Here is a 23399-nt window from a genome sequence, read left to right as displayed (position 1 = left end):
TGAGTGTCTGCAGGGTTTAGTGAAGAAATATGTGGTTTTGTGGACAGAAACTCACCCAGTCTAGCTCAAGCCAAGAGGATTAACCGTAACATGCATCACATGACATCCTGTGCACTCTAGGGTTGGAAACGAAGTTTAGGAGGTCCCATTAGTTGGGAATTCATTGTCTGAGCCCATGTTGCAGAGAGTTGTATAATGAAGCAAACATCATCATGATATGAAAAAAATTACCAATAAACTCATCACTTATACACATATTCCCTCCCAACACATCCCCTCCCCCAACTTTATACAAACGTAGCTACCCACCAGTGCATCGACACCTTTGCTGGACACTCCCTCATAGATCGCCAGCTGCTGTAGGTGTCTGACAGTACTATGCAAATACGATGCAAACGGATTGCAAAGTGGAATTGCAAATCTTGCAAAGGATTCAGGATTTCATAAAGTGGATGAAAATTTTGCTGGAGAGCATCTCTAATTACAAGCAAAGCATTTGATGGATGAGAATGTGGTAGCATCAGGCCAGTTGACACGACAGGTGCTTCAAATGAGAATGATTTGTGTATCAAAGGATTAAGAGAGGATTTAGGAAAATTTATGAAGCCCTCCAGTATTCCTGAAAAATTACCCTCTTTATGATCCTGCTGCAAAAAGTCAAATGTGAAGGGAATGTGTCATCTTATGATATTGTGTTATCTATCCATCTACCTCTCTATCTATCTATCTAGTCTCAGAAACTTGCCAAAACTTGATTCAAGCTTTGTTCATCCTAAGAATTAGAAAATCATTGACATGGCTCGACTGTTGTTAGATATGATAAAATAACTTTTTAAAATGATTTTCAGTTTGAAGAGTTTTCAAACTCCTGGGTCCCTTGAATGGTTTATTAGATTGTGAAGTTCGTTGAACATTCCTTCCTCCAAGGTGGGGATGGAGATCTTGACTTGCCTGTCGGCCATGTAGCTTTAGCCGGCCGGAAGGGATCGCTGTGCAAAGGAAATGTGGGAGAGCATCAATTCTTGGCAGCCTTTCTGGGCACTCGAGTAATAAGGATGCTGCTGCTGCTGCTAACAAAAGCATCAACAAACATTAATTAGGCTGTTCGTATATTCCAGGCGCTATGTCATGTCATTCAGTCCTCACCTAACTCTACATGGTGACTACTGTTTTAGCCCCATTTAATTGTTGAAGGTATTAAGGTTTAACAAAGCTAAATATTTTGCCACTAAGGTTCAACATTTGGTCCTTTGGGAGACTAAATTCCCTCTTTTTTAAATTGTAGTAAAAACACAACAAATTTTTAAGTGTACAGTATGGTATTGTACACAGATCTCTAGAACTTATCCATCTTGCATCACTGAAACATGGTATTCTTTGAACAACACCTCCTCATATCCCCTCCCCCCAGCCCATGGCAACCACCATTCTACACTCCAATTCTATGAGTTTGGCTGTTTTAGATTCCTCACGTACGTGGACTCATACAATGTTTGTCTTTCTCTGACTGGTTTATTTCACTTAGCACGATGTCCTCTAGGTTCCTCCATGTTGTCGCCTGTGGCAGGATTTCCTTCTTTTGTTAAGGCTAATACTCCATTGTATGTATATACCACATTTTCTTTGCGCTAAATTCCCTTTTGATTCTTGCAAGTTGATCAAACCTAGAAAGATAATTGGGAGACACTGTAGCATGGATCTGAGAACCAAATCAATCAAGAGTCACCCCTTACTAGTTAAAAAACGTTGGGCCAGCCCGGTGGCTCAGGGGTTAAGTGCGCACGTTCCACTTCAGCAGCCTGGGGTTTGCCAGTTTGGATCCTGGGTGCGGACATGGCACCGCTTGGCAAAGCCATGCTGTGGTAGGCGTCCCACATATAAAGTAGAGGAAGATGGGCACGAATGTTAGCTCAGAGCCAGTCTTCCTCAGCAAAAAGAGGAGGATTGGCAGCAGATGTTAGCTCAGGGCTAATCTTCCTCAAAAAAAAACCCTTGTGAAAGTGACTTAACCTGTGTCACATTATTACCACTATTTCTTTGTGTTGAGAGCATTTAAGATCTACTCTGTTAGCAACTGTAGAGTATATAGCACAGTATTATTAACTGTAATCGCCATGCCGTTCGTGAGATCCCCAGAACTTACTCATCTTGTAACTGGAAGTTTGTACTCTTGGTTAGAATGATTTTGATGTCGTTTTTCTTCTTACAGTCTCAAAGCCAAATCTAGCCAAATCTCCCTATCTCTCATCACCTCTCCCGAGTTTTGCTCACAAGAATAACTCACATATGCACTTCAGGTTACAAAATACAAAGAATGTTACATTTATTCTCCTACTTTAGACCCACAGTGGCTCTGGGATGTAGGAAGGAATGACTAACCCCATTTGCAGATATAGAAAGTGAGGCTCAGAGAGGTTAAGTGACTGGCCTAAGATTACACAGCTAGTAAGCATTCTTTCTCATAGTGCTAGCATTATTCCTGACCCCAAACTTCTATTCTACTTTCCCAGCCTGGTCTCACCATCCACTACTCACTGTAAGCCTGCCGATGCCTGTCTTACAGCCTTCTTGGTGGAGGCAATTGCTTATTTATTCTTGCCTATTTCCCTACCAACTTAAAATTTAGCAGTGTGAATTAAGTGAACACTAAGTTGGTCTTTTCAGTGAGGGCACCCTTAGGTCACTTAGATACCAGGCTGTCAGGAAGGGCTAGCCGTGTCTCTGCAAACTCAGCAATCACACTGTTGATGCTTTCCTTATGTATCATCCAAGCATGGCAAATGCAGTTACCCGGTGACATCCGTGCCCAAAGTTGAACTTATTTACAGTAACTACACCTGCTTCTCTAGCCAGGAGCTCCTGTGTAATTGAGTGGACCGGGCAGGAATTAGATCTGGGCCCATGATCTATACAGCCTGCCCATAGCTTAATCTATGTCAATTATTTCCGCTGATCGCTGTTCTGGAGCAAAATGTAACCATGTGGCTTTTGAAAGGCCAAAAGAAGGGGCAGCAGCTGATGCATTCAGAAGAGGGTCATCAGGATGACATGACTTGTCAGTCCTGCAACTAGAATAGCTTTGGGGTGGGCTTGGTTATTTTTCACATAAACTCCATGTGACCTCCTCCCCTTTCCTGACATCCTGGGCATTTTCTTCTCCAAGAAGCTTTCCGTTCCCCCCCAACAGTATCCACCCTGTATTGGCATATCTTTATTTGTCCATCTCTCTGACTAGAGTTTCCTGGACACAAGGATTGTGTCTTGTTTATTTCTGTATCACTGGCATGTCATTCAGGGCTTGGCACACAGCAGACGCAGAGGGATTGCTAAATTGTTGAACTGGAAGTAACTGGAAGGAAAGGGGCGCCACCCTAATGCTCCATGCCCTCCCCCACACAGTTTCCTTCTTCTTTCTCACTAATGTCAGCATAGGGTGCGACATAATTGGTCGTCAGTAATGAACTTGGTGTGCCAGCATTGAGATGGGATGTGAAAGGTCACCTGAACTGGCCTGGAAACAAGTCCTTGATCAAGGGGTCCAAAGCTTTCTTTTTTCTAACTGGGACCCTGAATACTGTAGTTTTCTTTTGGAGTGTCCAATTGTATAATTACCAAATTGAAGGCTCTGAGAAGTCCTGTCCTAATAAAGAAACTAGAATCATTTCTTTAACTTAACATTCTACTAATTATTTTGACCATGGGACCATTTTTTCATGTCACCTCCTTTAGCAAAGTCCCTTTGAAAATGTCATGGTGGAGGGGTGTGTGACAGGGTGGGTGGGGGCGGGCTTGGTCTCTTTTGGAGAACTTTATTGTTCTCTTCGTAAGAATGTAGTTTGCCATGCATCCCTGGGTTCTGTCATCCAGGTGCTCTCAGACTCACCCTCTATTAGCCATGACTGTGTTGCTTGCAAGTGGCAGAAATTTAACTAAGGAAAAACAAAAAAGAACCAAAAAGTAATTTATTGGCTCATCTAACTGTAAACTTCAGAAATAGACCTGGTTTCAGGACTATAAAGACTCCAACAGTAGCACTCTCTCTCTCTCTCTCTTCCTCTTTTGCTCTCTCTCGCCATCTTTAACTCTGTTTCTCTTTCTATATTGGTATTGTTTTCTTCTACAACAAATGAGCTTATTCCTTCACTGAGCATGGGAAGGAAAGGGTCATGGTCACAGGCAGTTTCGAACTTACATTATCCCACCATAGGAACTCCAGAGGAAAAAACTCCTTTTCTCTAGCATTTTTGTAAAAATTCCCCAGGCAAAGAATATGATTGGCCAGTTTGTGTTAACCCCTCCCCCTTCCCTATGTCACTCATTCTGGCCTTTGGGATAGGATTCTATAATATGCAGTTTGGGTGACACCCCTGCACCAATGGACAGGGGGCTGGGAGAATTTGTGATTTTCAGCCCCTAAAACCTCAGGGAATGGGTTTCCCAAAGAAAGAGAGAATGCTCTTTCAAGAAGACAGGTTGGGCATGGAATGCCAGGCAGGCAAAAATAACAGATGCCATTATACCTTCTTATGCTATCCTCTTGTAACTTTTGACTTTTGTGTTGTGGCCCTTCAGGAATTTACATTATGCAAGATGACAGAAGTAGTCATTTGCTCTCTAGCTGGGCCATGCTCAGTTAGCGAGTCCCAGAGAATTTCTTTTGGGACGTGAAATGAATCAATATTCCTTGGATCTGAGGCTCAGTCATCTCGTAGAATAGAGCTCTCCTTGAGGGAGAACAAAATAGGTCACAGCCTAAAGACGTCAGCATACCCCAGGACCTCATTTTACCAGGCATCTCAGATCCTACTGAGTGAAGTAGGTTATTTTTTTTCTCTATGGAAAGGCTACTCAGGTTAGTCCACCAGTATAACCACCTTGAGAAAGCCTAACGTGACTCTCTCAGCCAGTTATCATTCCCACAATCCCCTTCTGTGAAGATTGAGTGATTTTCTTTTGAGGCGGTGCTCACATCGGCGACTACTTGAATCAAGGCTCTTTGGCGTTTGAGGATATATGGCTCCTCAAACAAGTTCAAGTTAAAAGGAGTTTTATTGTAAGATTATTCTCAATACAGTCATGCGCCACTTAACAATGGGGATATATTTTGAGAAATGCATCATTAGGTGATTTCGTCATTGTGTGAACATCACAGACTGCACTCGCACAAACCTAGATGATATAGCCTACTACACATCTAGGCTGTATGGTACTCATCTTATGGGACCACTGCTGGATATTTGGTCTGGCATTGACTGAAACGCCATTATGTGCTACACGACTGTACTAGAAAATAATATTAATTGTTATTATTAAGGGGTATAAATTATCTCAGAGCACAAAGGTAAGTGGGAGAAGGACACCTTGAGAGATCTGGAATTGAGAACCGGACAGCAAAAGCCACCATTTCTCCCTCTCCAGGGCCCTCTGGCCTCTTTCATCTTTGCTCTCCTCTGGAGTCCACTCGGTTCTTCTTGCACCTGGCCCTTCACTGCTCTGGGTGGCTGGGCTTATGGCCTCATCACTCCCCATCACGACCTCTCTACGTCCAGTGACCCATATCAACCAGCAGCTTGGTTTACCAATTCTAAATTCTTTGAACAGGATTTATGGCCTGGATCATGTCTTGGTGGACAGAGCCCTATATGACACACGGGTGACTGGCTAGCATATGGATGGTCTCCAGTGGGTCAGGTTTCCTCCCCCGGACCAGCCTGGGGCAGGGAGCACGTGACCTGCAGCCTGCTCATTGAAGGCTGTGGACAGGCATTCGCCCAGGAACTGTGGGCAGCCAGTTGACTTCTTTCTTACTCCACACTATTAGGGTAAGACACTGGACTAGCATGACCCACCACTTTAATAAAATAAAGAGAAAGCACATCTCCAGTTCAGCTGGCAAAGCATGAATGCTCACTCAGTTCAATAAATGTGTCTGGAGGGGCAATTGTGTGCCCAGCACCCGGTCCAGCAGCAAGACTAATCAAAGGTAAATTCTTTCCCCTTAAAACCTCAAAGGTCTATCACCCCTCTGTACAACACACCCCAGAGGAGAGTTTTCATCCATTTGTACAGGAAGGAAGTACTCAGAAGAGTAGTACCTCCTGAGACTCTTGCAACGACCAGGTCCGTGCAACAGCAATTTGGGACAAAGCATGCTAATGAACACCAGCTCATATTTGCATAGTGATTTATCCAGGGGGATCTAACATTTGACAAAGCTCACGCACATGCTGCAGTGTTCACGGTTACCTTGCAAGGCAATTGCCATTATTGTTACTGTAGATGAGGAGACAAGGACCAGAGAAGTTGTCCAACCTTCCCGAGGACCCCAGCCTGAGAACTCAGCTTAGTCTTCTGCCTCCATGGCTTGTCCTAGCCTTCGCCACAATAGCAGTGATGAAGGCTGGGTGGCGAATGCTGGACCCATCCTGTATCTATATATTATTTTTCTTCTAATGAGTCACTTAAAATTCTACATGTTAGTTAATATAAGATGTTCCTGCCATGACATGAGTTCTATTCTTCTTAATTCATCTTAGTGTAATAAGCGTTAAAATGGGACTTTCTGAGGTTTGGCTAGGGGTCAAAAGCAATCAGTCTGAACATTCCCAGCTTCCAAAGGGAGGTGTTAAAACTTCAACCACTTGGATGAGCGGTCCAAAAGAGTGGGTGGAAATAAGATTTCCAACACTTTGCCCTTGAGGGTACCTGAAGGTTCCAGGCTGACGCTTCCTGCCACATGGTCCGCTTGGCCCACATCTGCTCCATGGGCAACGTTCACACTAGCTTTGTCCCCTGACTGCTGGAAGTGCAGGGCTCTATCCACAGTGGTTATGTCTCCTGGCTCCATCTCAGTCATAGCCTCTCCTGGTGAGGGGACTTCAAGGAAACCATTCGATGAGCTTATCTACTGGTCTTTATTTCCTCGGGACCTCAGCCGAAACTAAGACAAGAAGAGAGTCCTATTTTAGCATGTTGGTACCCTTGAGCTTTCTTTCCAAATGCAAAGAACCCCTTTGGTTAATAAAGGAGAAATATCTGAAATCCAGGTTCAAACCCAAAGTTGATGATGATGCTAATATTAATAACTGATGCAATTTATTGAATGTTTCCCATTTGACCAGATTTCAGGCCATGCATTGGCCGCTACTCGTGTAATCCTATTTAATTATTGTCACAACTATAGGAGGTAGACATTATTACGCACTTCATAGATGTGGAGCTGAGACTCAGACAGAATAAGGAACTTGCCAAAGACTAAGCAAGAAGTCAGTGTTACAGGCGGAACTTGAAGAGATGCTCTCATCATGAATTCCTGGTTGGGATGAGCAGGTGAGGCCCACACTTAGGACAGGTCTGAGCTTCTGGGTCTTTATAAGGAACTGTCTAAATTTCATTTTTCTAGTGATTTATCCCTGTGAAGACTTTGCTAGCAGAAATGATGCTCAGTCTTTCTTTTTCTTCCTTCTTTGCAGAATGAATTCAATATGTCTATATCCACATCTATGTCCATGTCCATTTCCATATCCATACCCGTTCTTGTACCTATATCTATACCTACATCTACGTCTATACCTATTCCTATATTTTAACTTATCCTAAACCAGGGTTTCTCAGTTCTGCTACTACTCACATTTTTGGCTGGATAATTTTTTGTTGTTAAGGGCTGTTCTGGGCATTATAGGATGTTTAGCAGCATCCCTGGGCTGTACCCACTAGATGCCAAATAGCATCCCCGCCCCAGTTGTGACAGTGGAAAATGTCTCTAGACATTCTCAAATATCCCTTGGAGAGCAAAATTATCTCCCTTGATTGAGAACCACTATCATAGAGTAAAGAGATGACAAAACAAGTGCTGACTTACTTTTGGCTAAGGTCCTAAGATCATAGATTTCAAAGGACCACCACATTTCAAAGCAAGGGGCTAAGTCACCTAGGCAAGATTTTCAAAGGAAGTGACTAAAAACCAGAGAGTGGTCCCAATGGCCTTAACCAGAGGCAACTCAATGAACATATCCTCCAAGTCATGCCACAGGGTAAACCTCCTTCACCCCCACTTATAGCCCAAGTCATGACTTCTTCCCTGGTTTCTTCTCTCCATTTATTCTTGGCCTGTTCAGGAAGGGGATGGCAGCACTCGTGGTCTACTCATTTATCATTTTAGTTGTTTTGTTTTTCAGTCCACAAGCTGCCCTGTCCCTATCTAATCAGGGGGCTGCTTCCTGTTTTTGTTCACTGCCATTCGTCCTGCTGGAGCGATTTTTATCATCAAACAGTATGAAAATAGAATGTTAGGAATTGGCACCCTTCTCCCGTTGAAAGGCCATGGGACTGACCAGTTGGCTTGGGCAGAAGATACGGAAACAGCATGAGATCCAGCCACATATTGTCTGCAAGACAAATACCAAAGTAGCCCTCTCGTTCCCTTCACATGGACTCCCCTCAAAAAATAAAAATAATGATGCAATTTGTTTAAACCTAAAGACATGTATTTACAAGCACTTCATGGTCCTTCTTCCTGGAGAGCGGGGGGAATTCTCATAGTTTGATGAATGGGTTCCTTCTGCCATCTGGAATGTGCACGAAGATGGGCATTCCCATTCAAGGGTGGCTCTTGACTTCCTCCCTGGTCAACGTCTGCAGCCCGGAAGGAGCCATGGTTCTCAGTATTGAAGGAGAATGGCGGTTTGTGGATGAGGACGTTGAGTTCAGATCTCTTGGTGAGCAGGAAAACTCAATGACGTAAAGGCCTGAAAAAGACTTTTTCTATAGGTTCAGCCATTTGCAGGTGCGTGACCTTAGGTTACTTACTATCTGCCTGGTGGGAGAAAGGGTGGCAATGGTTAAAATGTGTTTTGATGCCATCAGTCCTCCTCGGTGACTTTTAATTCAAAGTGTTGGGTGGGTGCTCATGTGTCAAGCACCTACTGGGTGGCTGGCATCAGGGGAGCTGCTGTGAGGGAAGGGCAAGAAACAGGAGACCAAGAAGGAGAAAGCATAGTCTCTATGTAGTGAACAGTTCCACATTTTTCAAGACTCAGCCGTATTTGCATTTCTTTTACATCGTCATTGACAAACCCAGCTTCTCCATCTCTTATTCTTCATTAAACAAAAAAATGACCCCAAGTTCAACACCCCAATGAGCCCATTTCTTACACATCATTACAAATCTGACCTATGGCTGTAAATATGTGGCTCACATGTCTTCATTCTCCATCCCAGACCCAAGGCAGACATTGCTAATCAATCATGACATTCTTTCCCCCAATTTTTGCTGTGGCTTTAGGATCCTTCTCAGAACAACACTCCAAAGTCAGAGGTGTTGTCCTCTTGTCCCCATTGGAATCTCCCATTCCTTCAGAAACTGTCAGCTTCATGCTAAGCAAAGAGGAAACCAGTTGAATTAATTCACACCAATGTGCAAACTGCTCTTTACCTTTTCCTTACTTTAGACTTGCCAGATAAAATACAGAGTGCCCAGTTACATTAGAGTTTCAGATAAATAATTAAGAATTTTTAGTATAAGTATGCCCCCAAGTATTGTATGGGACATACTTGTACTAAAAGATTATTCATTGTTCATCTGCAATTCAAATTTTACTGGGAGTCTTGTATTTTTACTTGTGAACTCTGGCACCACTACCTAATGTCCACTTTTAAAAGCTGAGTTGGGAGGCTGTAAACTATATAAATCTGTAACATTGCCATTTCAGGCCTGGGCCACGAAGAGCTGAGACTTTTCTTGTAGATGTTGGGAGGGGAAATAATTTGGGGTCTGCTGTTGGTTGGGAAGGAGAGTCTTTCTTCGTTTTGAAATTACACTCCATCTTCCCACTCAGCCTATAAGCCAAGTAGTGGGGACTGAGACACGTCAGGCTCATAAAAGCTCAATAACTTTTTTTTTTTTAATTAATGTTATGATAGATTACAACCTTGTGAGATTTCAGTTGTACATTTTTGTTAGTCATGTTGTGGGATAGCTTTTGGGTAAAAGTCTCCTTCAGCATTGCTTTGGGAATGGGAGCTGGCAAGACAAGTTGTTTCTAGCCAACCAAGTCACCTGCTCTGTCTTTGAGGATGTGGATTTTGTGCTCAAGAGCACAGTGGTAAGATCAGGGAGGAGGAAGAGAGGCAGAGCCCCGGGGATCTTAAAATATCTGTGCACGATTTAAGATGCCGAATGCCAACATTAAAACACTCCTCCACACCTACCTTGGCTGTGTCCACATCGCCTTCTCAGACAGAGTTGGTCTTTACATGGCACATACAGGTATGGCCTGTCTGGTTGTTTCCAGCAGGCACATTTTCTGATGGATGGCACCACACCCCGCAAGATATGAAATGTGTTGTTACTATCCCTAATTTTAAAGCGTGCAAAGGTGACAGGTGGGCATGGATATTTGATAGCAAGTTCTCTTCCTTGAACAGTGGTTCTCAAACTTTTCTGCACATTTGAGTCACGTGGAGAGATTTTACAAATCGCGATGCTTGGATTACTCCCCAGACCAATCAAATCAGAATGCCTGGGGGTAAGGGCCAGGCATAGGTGTCTTTTGAAGTTATCTAGATGACCAATGTGTGGCCAAATTTGAGGACCACTGGTTTCTGCTAGATGTGTTTCTTCTGCTCCAGCAAACGCGTTCTCAGCTAGACATCCAGGGATGTGACTGGGGGAAAAGTCGCCCTTCCTTGTCCAGCCAGGGGGAGGACGAGGGAGGGGGGTCCCCTCAGGATAGAGTGGCATTGTTTTGTATCAGTTTCTGGCTTTCTAGCTTGGCTGGGCTGGCAGAACAAAGAAGGCTTCATGCAGGACAAAAGCCCACTGTTTCACCTAATGAGGAACAGTTGAGAGGTCTGGAGACAGCACCCCATCAGTGAGGGACAGAGGGCGGCAGAAGAGAGGGTTGTCGGCCCACATAATGAAGACCAGTTGAGAGGTGCCGGCCAGACACCAGACTCGCCTTTCTTTGTGAGCCCCCAACACCACCCCCTCCCACCTCTCCTGTCTCAAGAGGCTTGGCTCTGCTTCCAGAGAGAGAGAGTGAGAGACATGCTTAGATTCATCTGTCACAGTGACGGGTCCCAACCCCGTGACCTCTTGAGCCGTGCCCTCCGGCCTCTGGTTTTGACCTTTCCAAAGAGCCCTCAGTCTTTGGCCAGAAGGTCCCTATTGACTACCTGCTAGCGGCCACCTGCTGAAGCAGCCCCTGAGAAATTAAACCCAGCAAATGGTTCACCAGGGAGTCTTTGAGGCTTTGCTGGATGGAGTGCTGTGTCCGGGGCCCATGAACCAATCTCTCTAATTGTCTGCTGCAAGACACCTTTCCACATCTTTTTAGGACTTGGAGCTTCGTTGAACTTGGAGGCTTGTAAAAAGCAACACTGCGGGACCAAGAAGGAGGAGGAGAGTTGTTGGGGAGGCCTCTAACTTCCACCCGCTTGTCTCCAGGCCTTGCTGGGAAGAGGAGGGCATGGGCAGGCAGATGAGCCAGAAGGATTTTACTCTCCCAGGGTGCTGGCTTCCAGAAACCCAGCCAGCTACTGTAGGAGTCCCACTTTTGGACCTTTATGGGAACGAAGTGTCCATAGCTCCATAAGCAAGCCTGCATTTATCCAGACCCTCGAGTCCTTCCCTAGGTCAATGCAGAGGTTGTACCATATGCACTCGCCATTTTTATGGGTTAAAAATGGTCAAATATTGGAAGTTTCATATAATTTAAGCTAATAACTAAATTTGGGTAAATTGTATCTTCTCTAAAGAAAAAAGTGAAGATGTATCAGTGATATCTCTGTTGTTGTAGAAGATTACCCTCAACTTAGAGGCTTAAAAGGACAAACATTTATCATCTCACAGTTTCGGAGAGTCAGACATTTGGGAGCTGCTTAGCTGGGTGGGTCTGGTTCAAGGTCTCTGGAAGGTGTAGTCGAGAAGCCAGGGCTGCGGTTTCACCCGAAGGCTTGACTGGGGTTGGAAGATCCATTTGCAAGAGGGTTCACTCATAGGGCTGTTTGCAAGAACCTCCGTTCCTTGCCAAATGGGTCTCTGCACAGGACTGCTTGCGTGTCTTCATAACAGGACAGCTGGTCTCCCTGTGAATGAGTCATACAAGAGAGAGTGAGGAGGAAGCTGCGTTACCTTTTATGATCCAGTCTTAGAAGTCACACCATGGTGTTTCCACAGTATCCTCTTGGTTACACAGGTCAGCCCTATTCACTGTAGGAGGGAAGCATACAAGTATGTGAACATCAAAAGGCAAGGGTCATTGGGTCCCATCTCAGAGGCTGGCTTCCACAGAAGGAGCTTGTTTTCCACCCTCCTCTGCAATGTAATAATTTACTGCTCCGTGGCCACTTGCTCTCCACACTTCCTGATGCATCTTGATAGTATTTGAAGGCTGAGTCTCTTTGTCACTCCTCTCCCCCTGCCTCTACTGTATTAAATAGGAGTCCGGCTAGCCAGGAGCTCTTAGAACTTGTAGCTAGAGGAGTAACTGGAACAGACAGTGTCAGCAAACACAGACGTCCTTCGCTTTCGGCCTCCAGGGTTTTGGTGCTCAAATCCTCATTTAAGGAAATTCCAAGTCTGACAAGAGGAACAAAAGTATGGCATTTATTTTGTGATTGATTTATTAGCTGTAGTTAAGCCTCTCAAGTAATGCTACCTTGTACGCTTTCCCACCAGCAATCATATGTCACCTACTAAGCAAGAACGAGATAGTCGTAGCTGGTTGTATTTATTGGGTATTTATTGTGTGCTGGACTCTTGCCTGAGGGCTTTGCCTCCCTTATCTCATTTAATTCTCATAATGACCCCGGATTGTAGGCACTATTATTGTCTTAGTTTATGGAAAATGAGACTCAGAAAGGTTGAAGATTGTTTGCTCTCACATGACTGTTACAGATTTGGAGTTTGAAAGCAAATGTGTGACTTTGGAGTCTGAGCTTATAACCATGATAATGAACCACCTTGAAGGACGAGTGGGGAGGTTAGAAGAGATGGCCCCTAATATCCATTCCACACTATGATTCAGTGATTCCAGACTTGGTTCCTGCTATGTCATTGCAGCTTAGGCTGTCTGGAAGTGAACCCTGAGTTGGAGATTAGCATGCAGGAGGTTTATTAGGGAGAGCTTTCAGGATCTATATCTGTGGAAGGGAGGGAAAGAAATCAGGATTAGGTGGAAGAAACAGCTGAGCCGCAGTGCATGAGGGACAGGTTCAGTCAACCCTATGGGGTGCTCTGGAGCTGAAATGGTCCTTCATAGGTGTCCCAAGATGTCCCAAGTCTCACCCCAAGTTGGGGTGAGAAGTCTGGTCTCTTATACCCTCACGTTGACCAGTCACCAAGTGTGGACCTCATCCATTTTGTCCTTCTTCCATCTTGGAAATCCCCAAAGAGGGCTAACTCCTGAGGACCACTCCCAAGAACGATGAGAATAAGTACTTCTTTCATAAAGGGGGATCTGGGTGGCGTGTCACATCATTCTATGTCAATTTCTAACTTAATTGAGAAAGCCATCCGTATTCACAGGCTCATAGGTATAAACACAGACACGTCCACACCTGCACTCATAATTGGCAATACCAGGCGGCACTAGATTATAAATTCAGCCATAAGAACTCACCTGAGTGTTCAGAGGAAGGGAAAAAATACACTTGAGGGTTTCACAGGAATTTCTTTCCTCGAAACTGCCCCCAGTTATCACTCCACTTCTACCCTCGGCACAGATATACCTGACCAGCAAACAAAATACCTATGTACATGATACACAATGCAAAAATATACACAGATTCACAACAGAACACACACCGTATTGCATACCTATATACAGACACGATCCATTTGCACACACACAACAAAAGCATACAATATCCACACATGCATTGACACATGTTCACAGTACACATATGCCCATTCAAACACAATGTATAGCTACATTCACCCAACATGCCTTCGTACATCCACAAACGCAGATGGTGGAGTTGGTCTAAAGGCAGTGAGAAGATCTCTGAAAGATGAAATTATCTTTGAAAATCTATTAAGTTGCCACATTATAAGAGACACATGGGGACCTAGACAAGTGATGGGAACAACGGAGGCACATCTTACATCTTATGTCTTCCCCGGAGCATAAGACGCTCGTTGACTAGAATTGTGGGCAGAGTTCTGCTTATATTATTTACTGTATTTCTCTCTGCCTCTCTCTCTCTCTGTCTTTTTCTTCCCACCTTTCTCATCCTCTCTCGATAGCTGAATTAGTGTCAGTGTCTGTACTTTATCACATTACCTAGACACACACACACACACACACCCCCCCCAACAATGGAAGAGAACTCCATCAAAGACAGAAAGCCAAGAATTCCCATCTTTCCTCTCTGGAGTCTCTTCATCTGAGTTCCAGGTCACCAGATCAGTGGAGAAGAGCCCCCAGCCATGGAGCAAACATTGCAGACCTGCCTTGTCCTCACCACCTCCGCATCGGGCACTGGGGCTACAAGCCTAGTTGTCAATAGGAGGAGAGTGTGGAGGGAGATTACCAGGCCCGGCAAAGCCCTCTATAGTAATTGCCAGTCGACGTCTTATTCCAGGAGCAAACACTTTGTAAGCCTGAAGGGGTCATATCAGATCCAATAAGGCTGGCTTCTCAACTTCACTCATAATTGGAACAGTGCTTTCTCTTCCCTTTCTGTTCTTTTCCTTAAGTAACAACTCTTTCCTTCCCTTTCCCACTTCCCTGAACCCTCTGTCTTTGCCCATTCAGCTTTCATTGTTTTGAACAGATCACCCCTGTCTCCACCACTCCCAGAACACCCCTCTTCTCTCTCCGGAAGACTCATGCTGACTGTGGGCTGCCCCTCTCTGAGTTCACCCTTCATTTTTCATTAAGGGCTTCCTTCTGTCCCCAAGTCTCATTTCAACCTTCTCCTCCTGCTTTCCTACAGCCCATAACTCTCAGGTCAGGGGATTAACATGGTGATTTATCTGCAAAATTCCTTGAGTGAGGGATGAGGAGGAAGGAAAGCCCAGAGAGACCCTTGTCCCTGCCCATTGAGTGGTTATTCTGTACATTTAGCAAATGATGAAATAAGCTCTAGGGGTCTGGGATGGGGGGGAGGTGACTGGATGGTTTGCATTTGCTTAGGGGATATTGTCATTCTGGAAAGTTCTAAGATTTTCTCTCCATCCTCTGCCCAACCTATACATATAGCCTGGTCCATTTTTGCTAGCAATCTAACTCTCAGATGTACCCAAGGCTCTCCCAGCTCATCTACTTTCTTTCAAGACCCCCTAACCCATATGGTAGTAGCTGTTAGTTCTGTTAGGACCATACTTAGGAAAAGCACTGGGCAGAAGACCCAAGAAACTGTCTTCCTGTATCACCTAACAAGGAAGGAGTGAGGAAGAAAATAGGAGGAGGAGATAGAAATAGAAAGTGTGTTCAGAGTCTCTCTCCAACCCGCCTTTGACTATGATAGTTATGATTTGAGATTAATATCCTTAAAGATTTCTGTAAAGATATTTATTCACTACCTGTAGCTCCTTCTGTCATCGGTGCCTTTTCCACTAGTTGGGAAATCCAACAACATTCACTCTCGCCTGGATGGCTTAGAATCCCACGCCATCCGTTAACCAGCCAACCTAAACCAAAGGCACAGCTTGTTGATGTAACGTAAGAAACGGCCCAAGGCAGATTCTCTCACTTTTGTCTAGCCCACCACTTAATATTTTGAGGCATTTTGAGGGTTCCAGAACCTCAGGGAGGAGGGAGGTGGCAATGTCTCTTGGATACGACAAAAACGCAGAGGGAATGCTCAGAGGGAGATTGTGGGACCTGCATTGTGTGGTCCCTAGTCACACTTGAGACACAGATTAGACGCTTACTAAGGAAAGGTGAAGTGCATTTGGTTGGGGGAGGGCGGGGACCCTGCATGAATAGCCTGTGGGACCTGTGCTGTTGTGTGATTGCTGTTGATGTATCCAGAGGCTGGAGGAGCTGGGGAAGCTGAGCTAAGGAAAGAATAAAAATAAACATGGAGCGGAGAGAAATTGGCAAGGTGGTGACGGAGACGAGTCCCCAAGCCACCCCCTTCTTGCGTCTTCCCTTCATTCCAGCTGTTGACTCAGAAGACTTCAGGGTGACGTTCTAAAATGAAGCTCCGAGTTCACCAAAGGGTCCTTGTTCCAGATTTTTCAATCCCTCATGGTTTAACCTTCTCCACTTAAAGCACTCTCCCAACGCCCTTTATTGCCTCTTTTTCAAAAGGGTGTCAACAAGCCATTGGAGATCAATACACATTAGTCCATCTGTTTTCACTTTGAGGTGCTACATTCAGCATATGTCTTGCAATTCTTCTGATTGATTACTTTAAGCACTGCCATTTGGGTTTTGAGTCAGAGTTCTCTTGCCTTTCTGCAGTCATAATGTAACTGGTAATGAACCAAGTTTTCCAGAAGAGCTCGGGAGAACATCGCTTCTCCCCAGTTTTGGCGAAACCAGAGAATAAGGGAGCATGCTCCCATTCTGAAGGCTCAAACCAGGAATGTGTTCTCTGATTCCCTGACTTGGTTCATCCTACCCAAAATCTAGCCCATAAAAATCTGTTTATTTATACAAGATTCCACAGAACTGTTTGACCTTCTCAAGCCAGATGCGAGCGCAACTAGTCGAATACGGAAGATGAAATGGTGCATAATGAAACCAGGAAGAGACTAACCCAGGTGTGGCATCCCCAAATGTATTAAGTTAGCTATTGATGATGGACTCTGGAAGGCTCCAGCAATGGTGTTCTGCCAACAAATATTTTACATACAAAATATAATGGCATTTTGTAATAGGGACTCTCAATGCTCAGCCATTAATTCCTGTCTAAGATGTGGAGTCAGATGACTTGGATCTGGGATCTTTCCATGGTTGCATTTGTGGAGGCAAAAGTACAAATTACTGATGGCGGACCAAACCACATCATGAAACCCCTAATTACCCATGTCCACCGAGAGGCGATTTAGCACGGATAATACAAAAATGGATACCCAAGATGTCATTTATCTCGGTTTTGGCTTATGTGTGATGACTGTTTCTTTTCGCATCAGATTTTCCATAGTCAATAATGTTATTGTTACCATTATTATTATTAATTTTACATAAAATCATAACATTGCAGAATTGCAGAGCCAGAAGGAATTTGGGGGGTTTGTCAATCTCCTGATTTTCAGACTGTGTTCAGTGAAGGTCCAGGGTATGGGAGAGGAGGCCTGGGGAGGACAAAGGGGGATGCAGTTCTCCCATCGTACGGATTGCAAAACTGAGTCCCAGGGAGAGAGAGGGTGAGACCTTCCAAGCCGATTAGTGCCAGAGCTGGACCTAAGACCCTGCTCTTCTGGTTCTGAGAGAAAAAAAATAACTATAATGTTAAGATTTAAGAGAATTTTTCCAAAATGCAAACCAGTCTCAAAAGCTGACCAATAGCACTTACAGAGTTTTAAAAGGTTTGATCAGAGAGTCATACCATGAAGATTTCAAATACAGAACGTTTAGTAGAAATTTTAGTTATCATCTATTTTACTTTATCAGAGTCGACCTGCAAATCAGAGTTATAAAAACATAGAGAACAAGTGTGCCAGCCAGACTGCTGGCCAGGGCAGTGTGTGTGTGTGTGTGTGTTTGGAGTGTGTATGGATGGAGTGTGATTGTATGGTATATGTGCCTAGAAGGGGTGTCTGTGTGTGTGTGTGGTGTGAGTATGTTGTGTTTGTGGGTATGTATAGGTGGTGTGAATGTATTTGTGTGAGTGGTATGTGTGTCTGTGCAGAGTGTGTGTGTGCGAATGTGTATGTGAGTATGTGTGTTTTGTATGTATCTGCATGGTGCATATGTGTGTGTGAGTGTAGTGTCTGAGTGTGAAGAGTGTGAGATATGTATGGGTGTGGTGTGTCTGTGTGTATGCAGTGCGGATAAATTTGATGCACATGTATGTGTGTTTGTGTGTCTGTGCATGTGGTGAGGGGATCTTGGGGGGGGTGTGTGTGTGTGTGTGAGACACTGAGAGCCAGAAAGACTTAGAGACACATTGAGAGAGGCAGAAACAAATGTCACAGACAGACAGACAGACTAAGACAGAGAGATTTGCAACAGAAGTTCTAAAGGGGAAAAATAAAGACAGCCTCCCAGGAGAAGTGTTCAGTCTCCGGAGGCAGAAGGGTCTAGATTCTTACCTCGTTTCACTGCCTACAGTCCATGATCTAGGGGAGGACATGCCACTTCTTCAAGGTACAATTTCCTCTTCAGTAGAACACGTTAATCACAGTACTTTCCTGAAAGGCTTGCGTTGAGAAGGACAGGTGATAATAGACAAGATATTCAGTAGAATGCCCAGCACATACTTAGTATTTAAGAAATGGGAGCTATTATTATTATTATTTTGATCATTTCTATTTTTATGACTATTATTACCCAATTATATGCCAGTTATACAAAACTAAACATTTCCAATAAGGTAGAAATCCCTATTTCTGTCCCTATTTTTCATCCCCTCTTTTTATTTGTTTCCAGAATTCTTAGACTTTCTGTAAAAGTCTCCAGATATTTCAGGAGTGATTTTCAAGGATAGCAGCTTCTCAAATATAAGCTATCATTGCCATTATTTATTTGATTATTGAGGAAAAGAAAATCTACCTAAAGTAATGAAAGAATGGTAATTATATTCTGAGGGCCCAGATCTGTGGTCTTCTCCCACTGCAAGGACAAAAATTCTTCTTTTATTCATCTTTCAGATTTGGCCGATTAAAATTATTTTCCCCGGGTTGTTCCGGGTAGTTAATAGGAGAATTTGGATTTAGGGAGAGAAGAGAGGAAAAGGGAAGGAAACTAATATTTACCTCCTTATACCAGAACATTTGTGTAGTTTATTTCAGTAAATCCTTAAAAGAATCCAACGACGTTCAGATTATCATCTCCATGTTTCAGACAGGGGCACTGGGACTTTAAGACATGACATCATTTCTTGCCTAAAGTAGCACAACCAGAAAGTCTCAGAGAGTGGCTGCCTTGCTGCACATGCCAACCCAAGAGTTCAGTTTTCCCACGAAGGGACATTAAGAAAAATAACAAACCAAAGAGGGACTCAATTCCACCCAGTAAAGATGGCGGCACCTGCAAATTCAGGATGGATTTTCAGGGTGTGGCTCCATGATTCTCTTCATAAAGTGAATGCAATAGCTCCCTGGTGGCTTGCTTTGCTTTCCTTGTCTTCTCTACAGACCAACAGAGCACCCAGCAGAGACAGAGCTCAAAATGCGCGGACCCCAAATTTACCCAGCCGAGGAGCATCCAATGGCCAATAATTTCCTGTCTCCCAATTTGGCTAGGAATCCTTTTCTTTGGTAATCACCCCCATTTTTCTTTTTCATTGCTCTTTTCTTCTTCTCACACGTCGCCCTTGGCGTGCTTCCATGCCACCCAGCTCCTACAATAGAAGGGATACGAGATTTTCCCCTAAAGGCAAATTCCTTGGGTGTTAAAGTTGCATTGTTTTAAAAAGGCTCATGGTGGCTTAGCCACAGAAGAATGAATATGACGCTTTTGCTCCTCACTGGGGAGGTGCCTGTGGGATGGTGTCACCTGTCAGTGGGAGACAAAGAAAGTTGTGTTCTGTCACTCTTTGACACTGGCAACTCTGTTGGCGTCACTGACCTTGTTTGTTCAAATCCCGCCTCTTGTCTGACAGGGTGCAGGCTTTTTTTAGGCGCTTTTCCAGATTTCTTTTGTGAATGCCACCCTCTGTGACAGAGATTTGGGGTTTTAGGACCCCTGTTTCTGGTGGCTTCCATGACTTCATCTTTCTGCTTGTTGCTCCTGAGGAAAGGGGTTCACACGATAGGGAGATTTGTGGCTCTGCTCAGCAGCTTTCAGAGTTGGCGGAATAAATGAGGGGACATCTTTTCTCTTTTCGCCTCGACCAGAATTTTGGGGTTGAAGAAACCACACCTAGATTTCTTATCTGCCTACCTTCCATCAACCCTCAGATAAATGAGAACTAGTCTTATTTAAAGCAAGCAAACAGTGTCAATTATGAGGCTTGTGACTAAGTTAAAACAAAAACCTAATGAGTAACAAAAGATCAACATTAAAATGGTGGAGAAGAAAATTCTAGAATCCTCCTTGGTGCCACTCTTCCTGTGTAATCCTAAAAGTATGTAGTATTATATTCTACAAGCACTGACTGAATACATACTACATTTTAGACATTATAAAGCAGTAAACATACAAGAGCAAACCAGACAGACTTGTTTTCTCAGGGTGTTCATAAGCCACTGGAGAGGACAGACATCCAGGCAGTATTTCATCAGTATGAGTCCAGGGAAGAAGGGTGTACAGCAGGAAGGGAGTTTATAGGAGGAGGTCTTAGCTTTGGGGATCAGTGAAAACTCCCTGTATGAAGTGACGTTTGGATTCTCCTGCACCAGGTCCTCTTTCTCCATTCTGCTAGACCCAAGCTTAAATGGTATCATCTGAAAACTGAATTCGCTAACCCAGAAGATTCCATGACCATGACGGGGATGATAAACTCCATTAGCTCTGGACCATCCATCACAGCTCGACACTCAGAGGTGATGTCAAATCTTTGATAACAAATCTTCTTTGTGGTTTGTTTTCCATCGTGACAGGATTGTTGAGTACAGATCTGTCCTTCTATTTTATATGAGTAGTTAGTGATGGAGGGAGGCCTGTGTCTCTTTTCTTCCTCTGTATCTCAGATCTTCATTACAAAATGGTAACTAATATAGCCTATTCACTACTCTTTCTTGTAGGGTTTTAAGACCTATTAGAAACGATTCAATCCTCTCACATTTCTGGAGACTTATGAGGGGGAAAGACAGAGCTTTCATTATCACTGCGATCAAAGAGGAAAAATAAGAAGACTTACCTCAGTTCCTCATTCTCTAAAACACTCAAGAGTTGGAATACCCATACACAGGAAAAAAATACCCTAAGAATTAGTAGATTATGACAAAGTATATCCCAACTATCATATAAGCAAACATTTGTATCAAGCTTCCATATGCTTTTGGGAAAGGTGCCTCTTCTTTTCATACCCTAATTTTGTAATTTGTGAAACCAGAAAGCTGAACTAATTAATCTCAAAGTTCACTTCTACCCAAAATTTCAAGTTGATGCCTTAGACCTTAAAGCATCGCATGGCATTGATACTCTAAGTCCTAGCCCATAGGGACTTCTGAAATAGTCTTTGATATACAGTATTGGCTAAGCAACTGGACAAGCTTCAAAACATGACCTTAAGTAGAGCTGCAGAGAAAACCTTTAAACAGTTCCTTCTCTGAGGCACCATCTTGTTTTGGAAGACAAAGGTAGTCTCCTATAATCTGGGGTGTGGACATATTCTGGGAGCCAGTTTGAGAGACTGGTAAGGCAAAGTAGAGAAATTGCCATGGTAGGCACCCAATGAATGTGCAATAATTGGCTGATTCCATGGATGAGTGGATGGATGGAAGTCTTCATCTCCTACCTGGGAGGTGGTTCAATCACTAAAGTGGACCTCAATGAGGAAATCCATCTTTACTAAGATGGAATGGGTTCAATAACTGGTTTTCAAAGCTCTAGGTTCAAATCCTGCCCCCTCCTGCCATATATCCTTACTTGCTACGTGGTCTGGATGGGTTTAAGTAACCACTCTGACCCTCATATTATTCAATTGGTGCCATTTTTTGTGGGGATGCAAGGAGATTATATATTTAAGAGTTATTGGCTCATAGTGCATGCCCAATAAAACTGTTGACTCTGATTAAGACAATGATTTCTTCAACCTCCTGAGAAGCAGTTGGTCAAGTTGATAGTAAAAGTAATCAAGAATGGGTGCAGCTAGTTCGTTTTCATTGCAAACAGTCTGCACTTGAGAAAGAAAGTCTCTTTCATCGCACACCAGTGTCTCATCTTTTCATTTCCTCCAGTCTATACTTTGTCTTTCTTTAGAGCTTTTGCACGTGCTGTTCCCTCCACTTGGGACGCTCTTCCCTCACTTCCTTTACCTAGTGAGCTCTTGTTTTTATTCTCCAGGCCTCAGTTTAGATACCTCGGTCTTTCTCCAGGCGACCTCTCCTGCTCTCCTCCACCAAGTCCTGGTGACCTCTCTCATTGTGGGCTCCCACACCCTGTACTCACCCACCTCGGAACACTTAACCTATCATCTTGCAATTGTCTTTTCCACGCCTCTCTTTCCCGCCAGACCTCAAGATCTGGAAAGACGGAGCCTGGGCGTTGTTCACTGTTGCATCCCCAGCACTCAGCCCAGTTTGGAAACAGACCAGACCCTCAACACACGTTCGACGGTTGAGTGAAGAATGCCTAGACCAATAGGGGCCCTCCGCAGCACGGTGAGTCTAGAGGAGTGATTACAAAATGGCAGCCGGGGATTACTTAGAAGGGGGGCTGAGAGTCCTTGGCCTGCTACCATTTGTCCTCTGTCCAGCAGGCCCTCCAGTGAGGGGTCCGTTTCCAGTCCTGGCGCCATCAGGTATGGAACTGTGTGAGGGAGGCTCCCCCGTGGAAGCAGAGAAAGTCCCCTGGCCTGCCTAAAGGAGGCCTGCTTCTCTCAGCTCCCCAGGCCCCGCTCCCTCCATTTTCCAGTCTGGGGCCCTGTCTGAGTTTGGAGTCAGGAGGGGACTGTCTGCACCGTTTGTGGAGACAGCGAGGGAACATGACGTCTCACTCTGGCCCCAACCCCAGCGCCATTGATGTTGGCTGGGGATCAAAGCCGCCGTTCCATTTTTAACCTTCATCGGGCCCCACCTCACCCTGAGCATGTGTTCCCGACATTTCATTGTGTGCCAGGGGGATAAACAAAACCCACCCCCTGAGTCTAGAGAAGGATGCCTTCGGGGGAGCTCTGGACCCGGCTGAGGCAGATAAGTGTTTCTCCCACCCAGGGCCCCCCTTGAGTGCTGGGGTTTTTCCTGAGCTTACACGACACCACGTAAGGGAGATGGATGGCTTTATTTTTGTGCAGAACAAATCTACAGATGGTGACCCCCGACCAAAGGAAAAAAAAACAACTTCGTGTGCGGAGGCGGGGAGGAGCGGGCTGGGAATTCTATCCTCGGCTCTCCTCTCTCTGTCTGGGTCTCCTCTCTCTCCTCTGCTCTCGGGTGTCCTATAAATGTCGCCAAAGTCCCCATCTGTGGTTACTGGGGAAATTGACAGGAGACCATGTTATTTTGAAATTATCTGTTAATAAAGGGACAGGTATCTACGTGCTTTTAGAATTTTCAAGCAATTAGAAAAAAGGCATGAGGAAGAAAGATGGTGTCTGGTACAAAATAGGAGCTCAATAAATGTTCATTTAAGGAAAGAAGGAAAGAATACATGCCCTCAAAGTCCATCACTATT

The 23399-nt window shown here is 44.4% G+C and overlaps 2 long non-coding RNA genes across 7 annotated transcripts in view; one reads left to right on the top strand and one right to left on the bottom strand.

The window, feature by feature from the left end:
* Window positions 1–810: 810 nt before the first annotated feature.
* LOC103548548 (uncharacterized) lies at window positions 811–22341 on the bottom strand. 5 transcript variants are annotated; one of them, XR_544277.2, is made up of 6 exons: window positions 22180–22341; window positions 18212–18318; window positions 15530–15637; window positions 11850–12087; window positions 1477–1664; window positions 811–1070 (listed from the first exon to the last, which is right to left on the bottom strand). It is a non-coding gene; the product is annotated as an uncharacterized lncRNA (long non-coding RNA). The 5 variants fall into 5 exon arrangements; XR_011541852.1 differs by having other exon boundaries at window positions 811–1067; window positions 22180–22325; XR_011541853.1 differs by lacking the exons at window positions 811–1070; window positions 1477–1664 and adding an exon at window positions 13623–13731 and having other exon boundaries at window positions 9952–12087; window positions 22180–22338.
* The window catches only part of LOC139084460 (uncharacterized), a 51295-nt gene continuing 48223 nt past the window's right edge, over window positions 20328–23399 (top strand). The window contains exons 1-2 of one of the 2 annotated variants that reach the window (XR_011541850.1): window positions 20328–20605; window positions 22240–22387. This is a non-coding gene — a long non-coding RNA (uncharacterized lncRNA). The remainder of the gene's footprint in view (window positions 20606–22239; window positions 22388–23399) is intronic. The other variant, XR_011541849.1, reaches the window with a different exon arrangement.

This window comes from Equus przewalskii, chromosome 7 (genome assembly GCF_037783145.1).
Source record: "Equus przewalskii isolate Varuska chromosome 7, EquPr2, whole genome shotgun sequence".
Lineage (NCBI taxonomy): Eukaryota > Metazoa > Chordata > Mammalia > Perissodactyla > Equidae > Equus > Equus przewalskii.
This window is presented reverse-complemented; position numbering and strand designations above follow the sequence as displayed.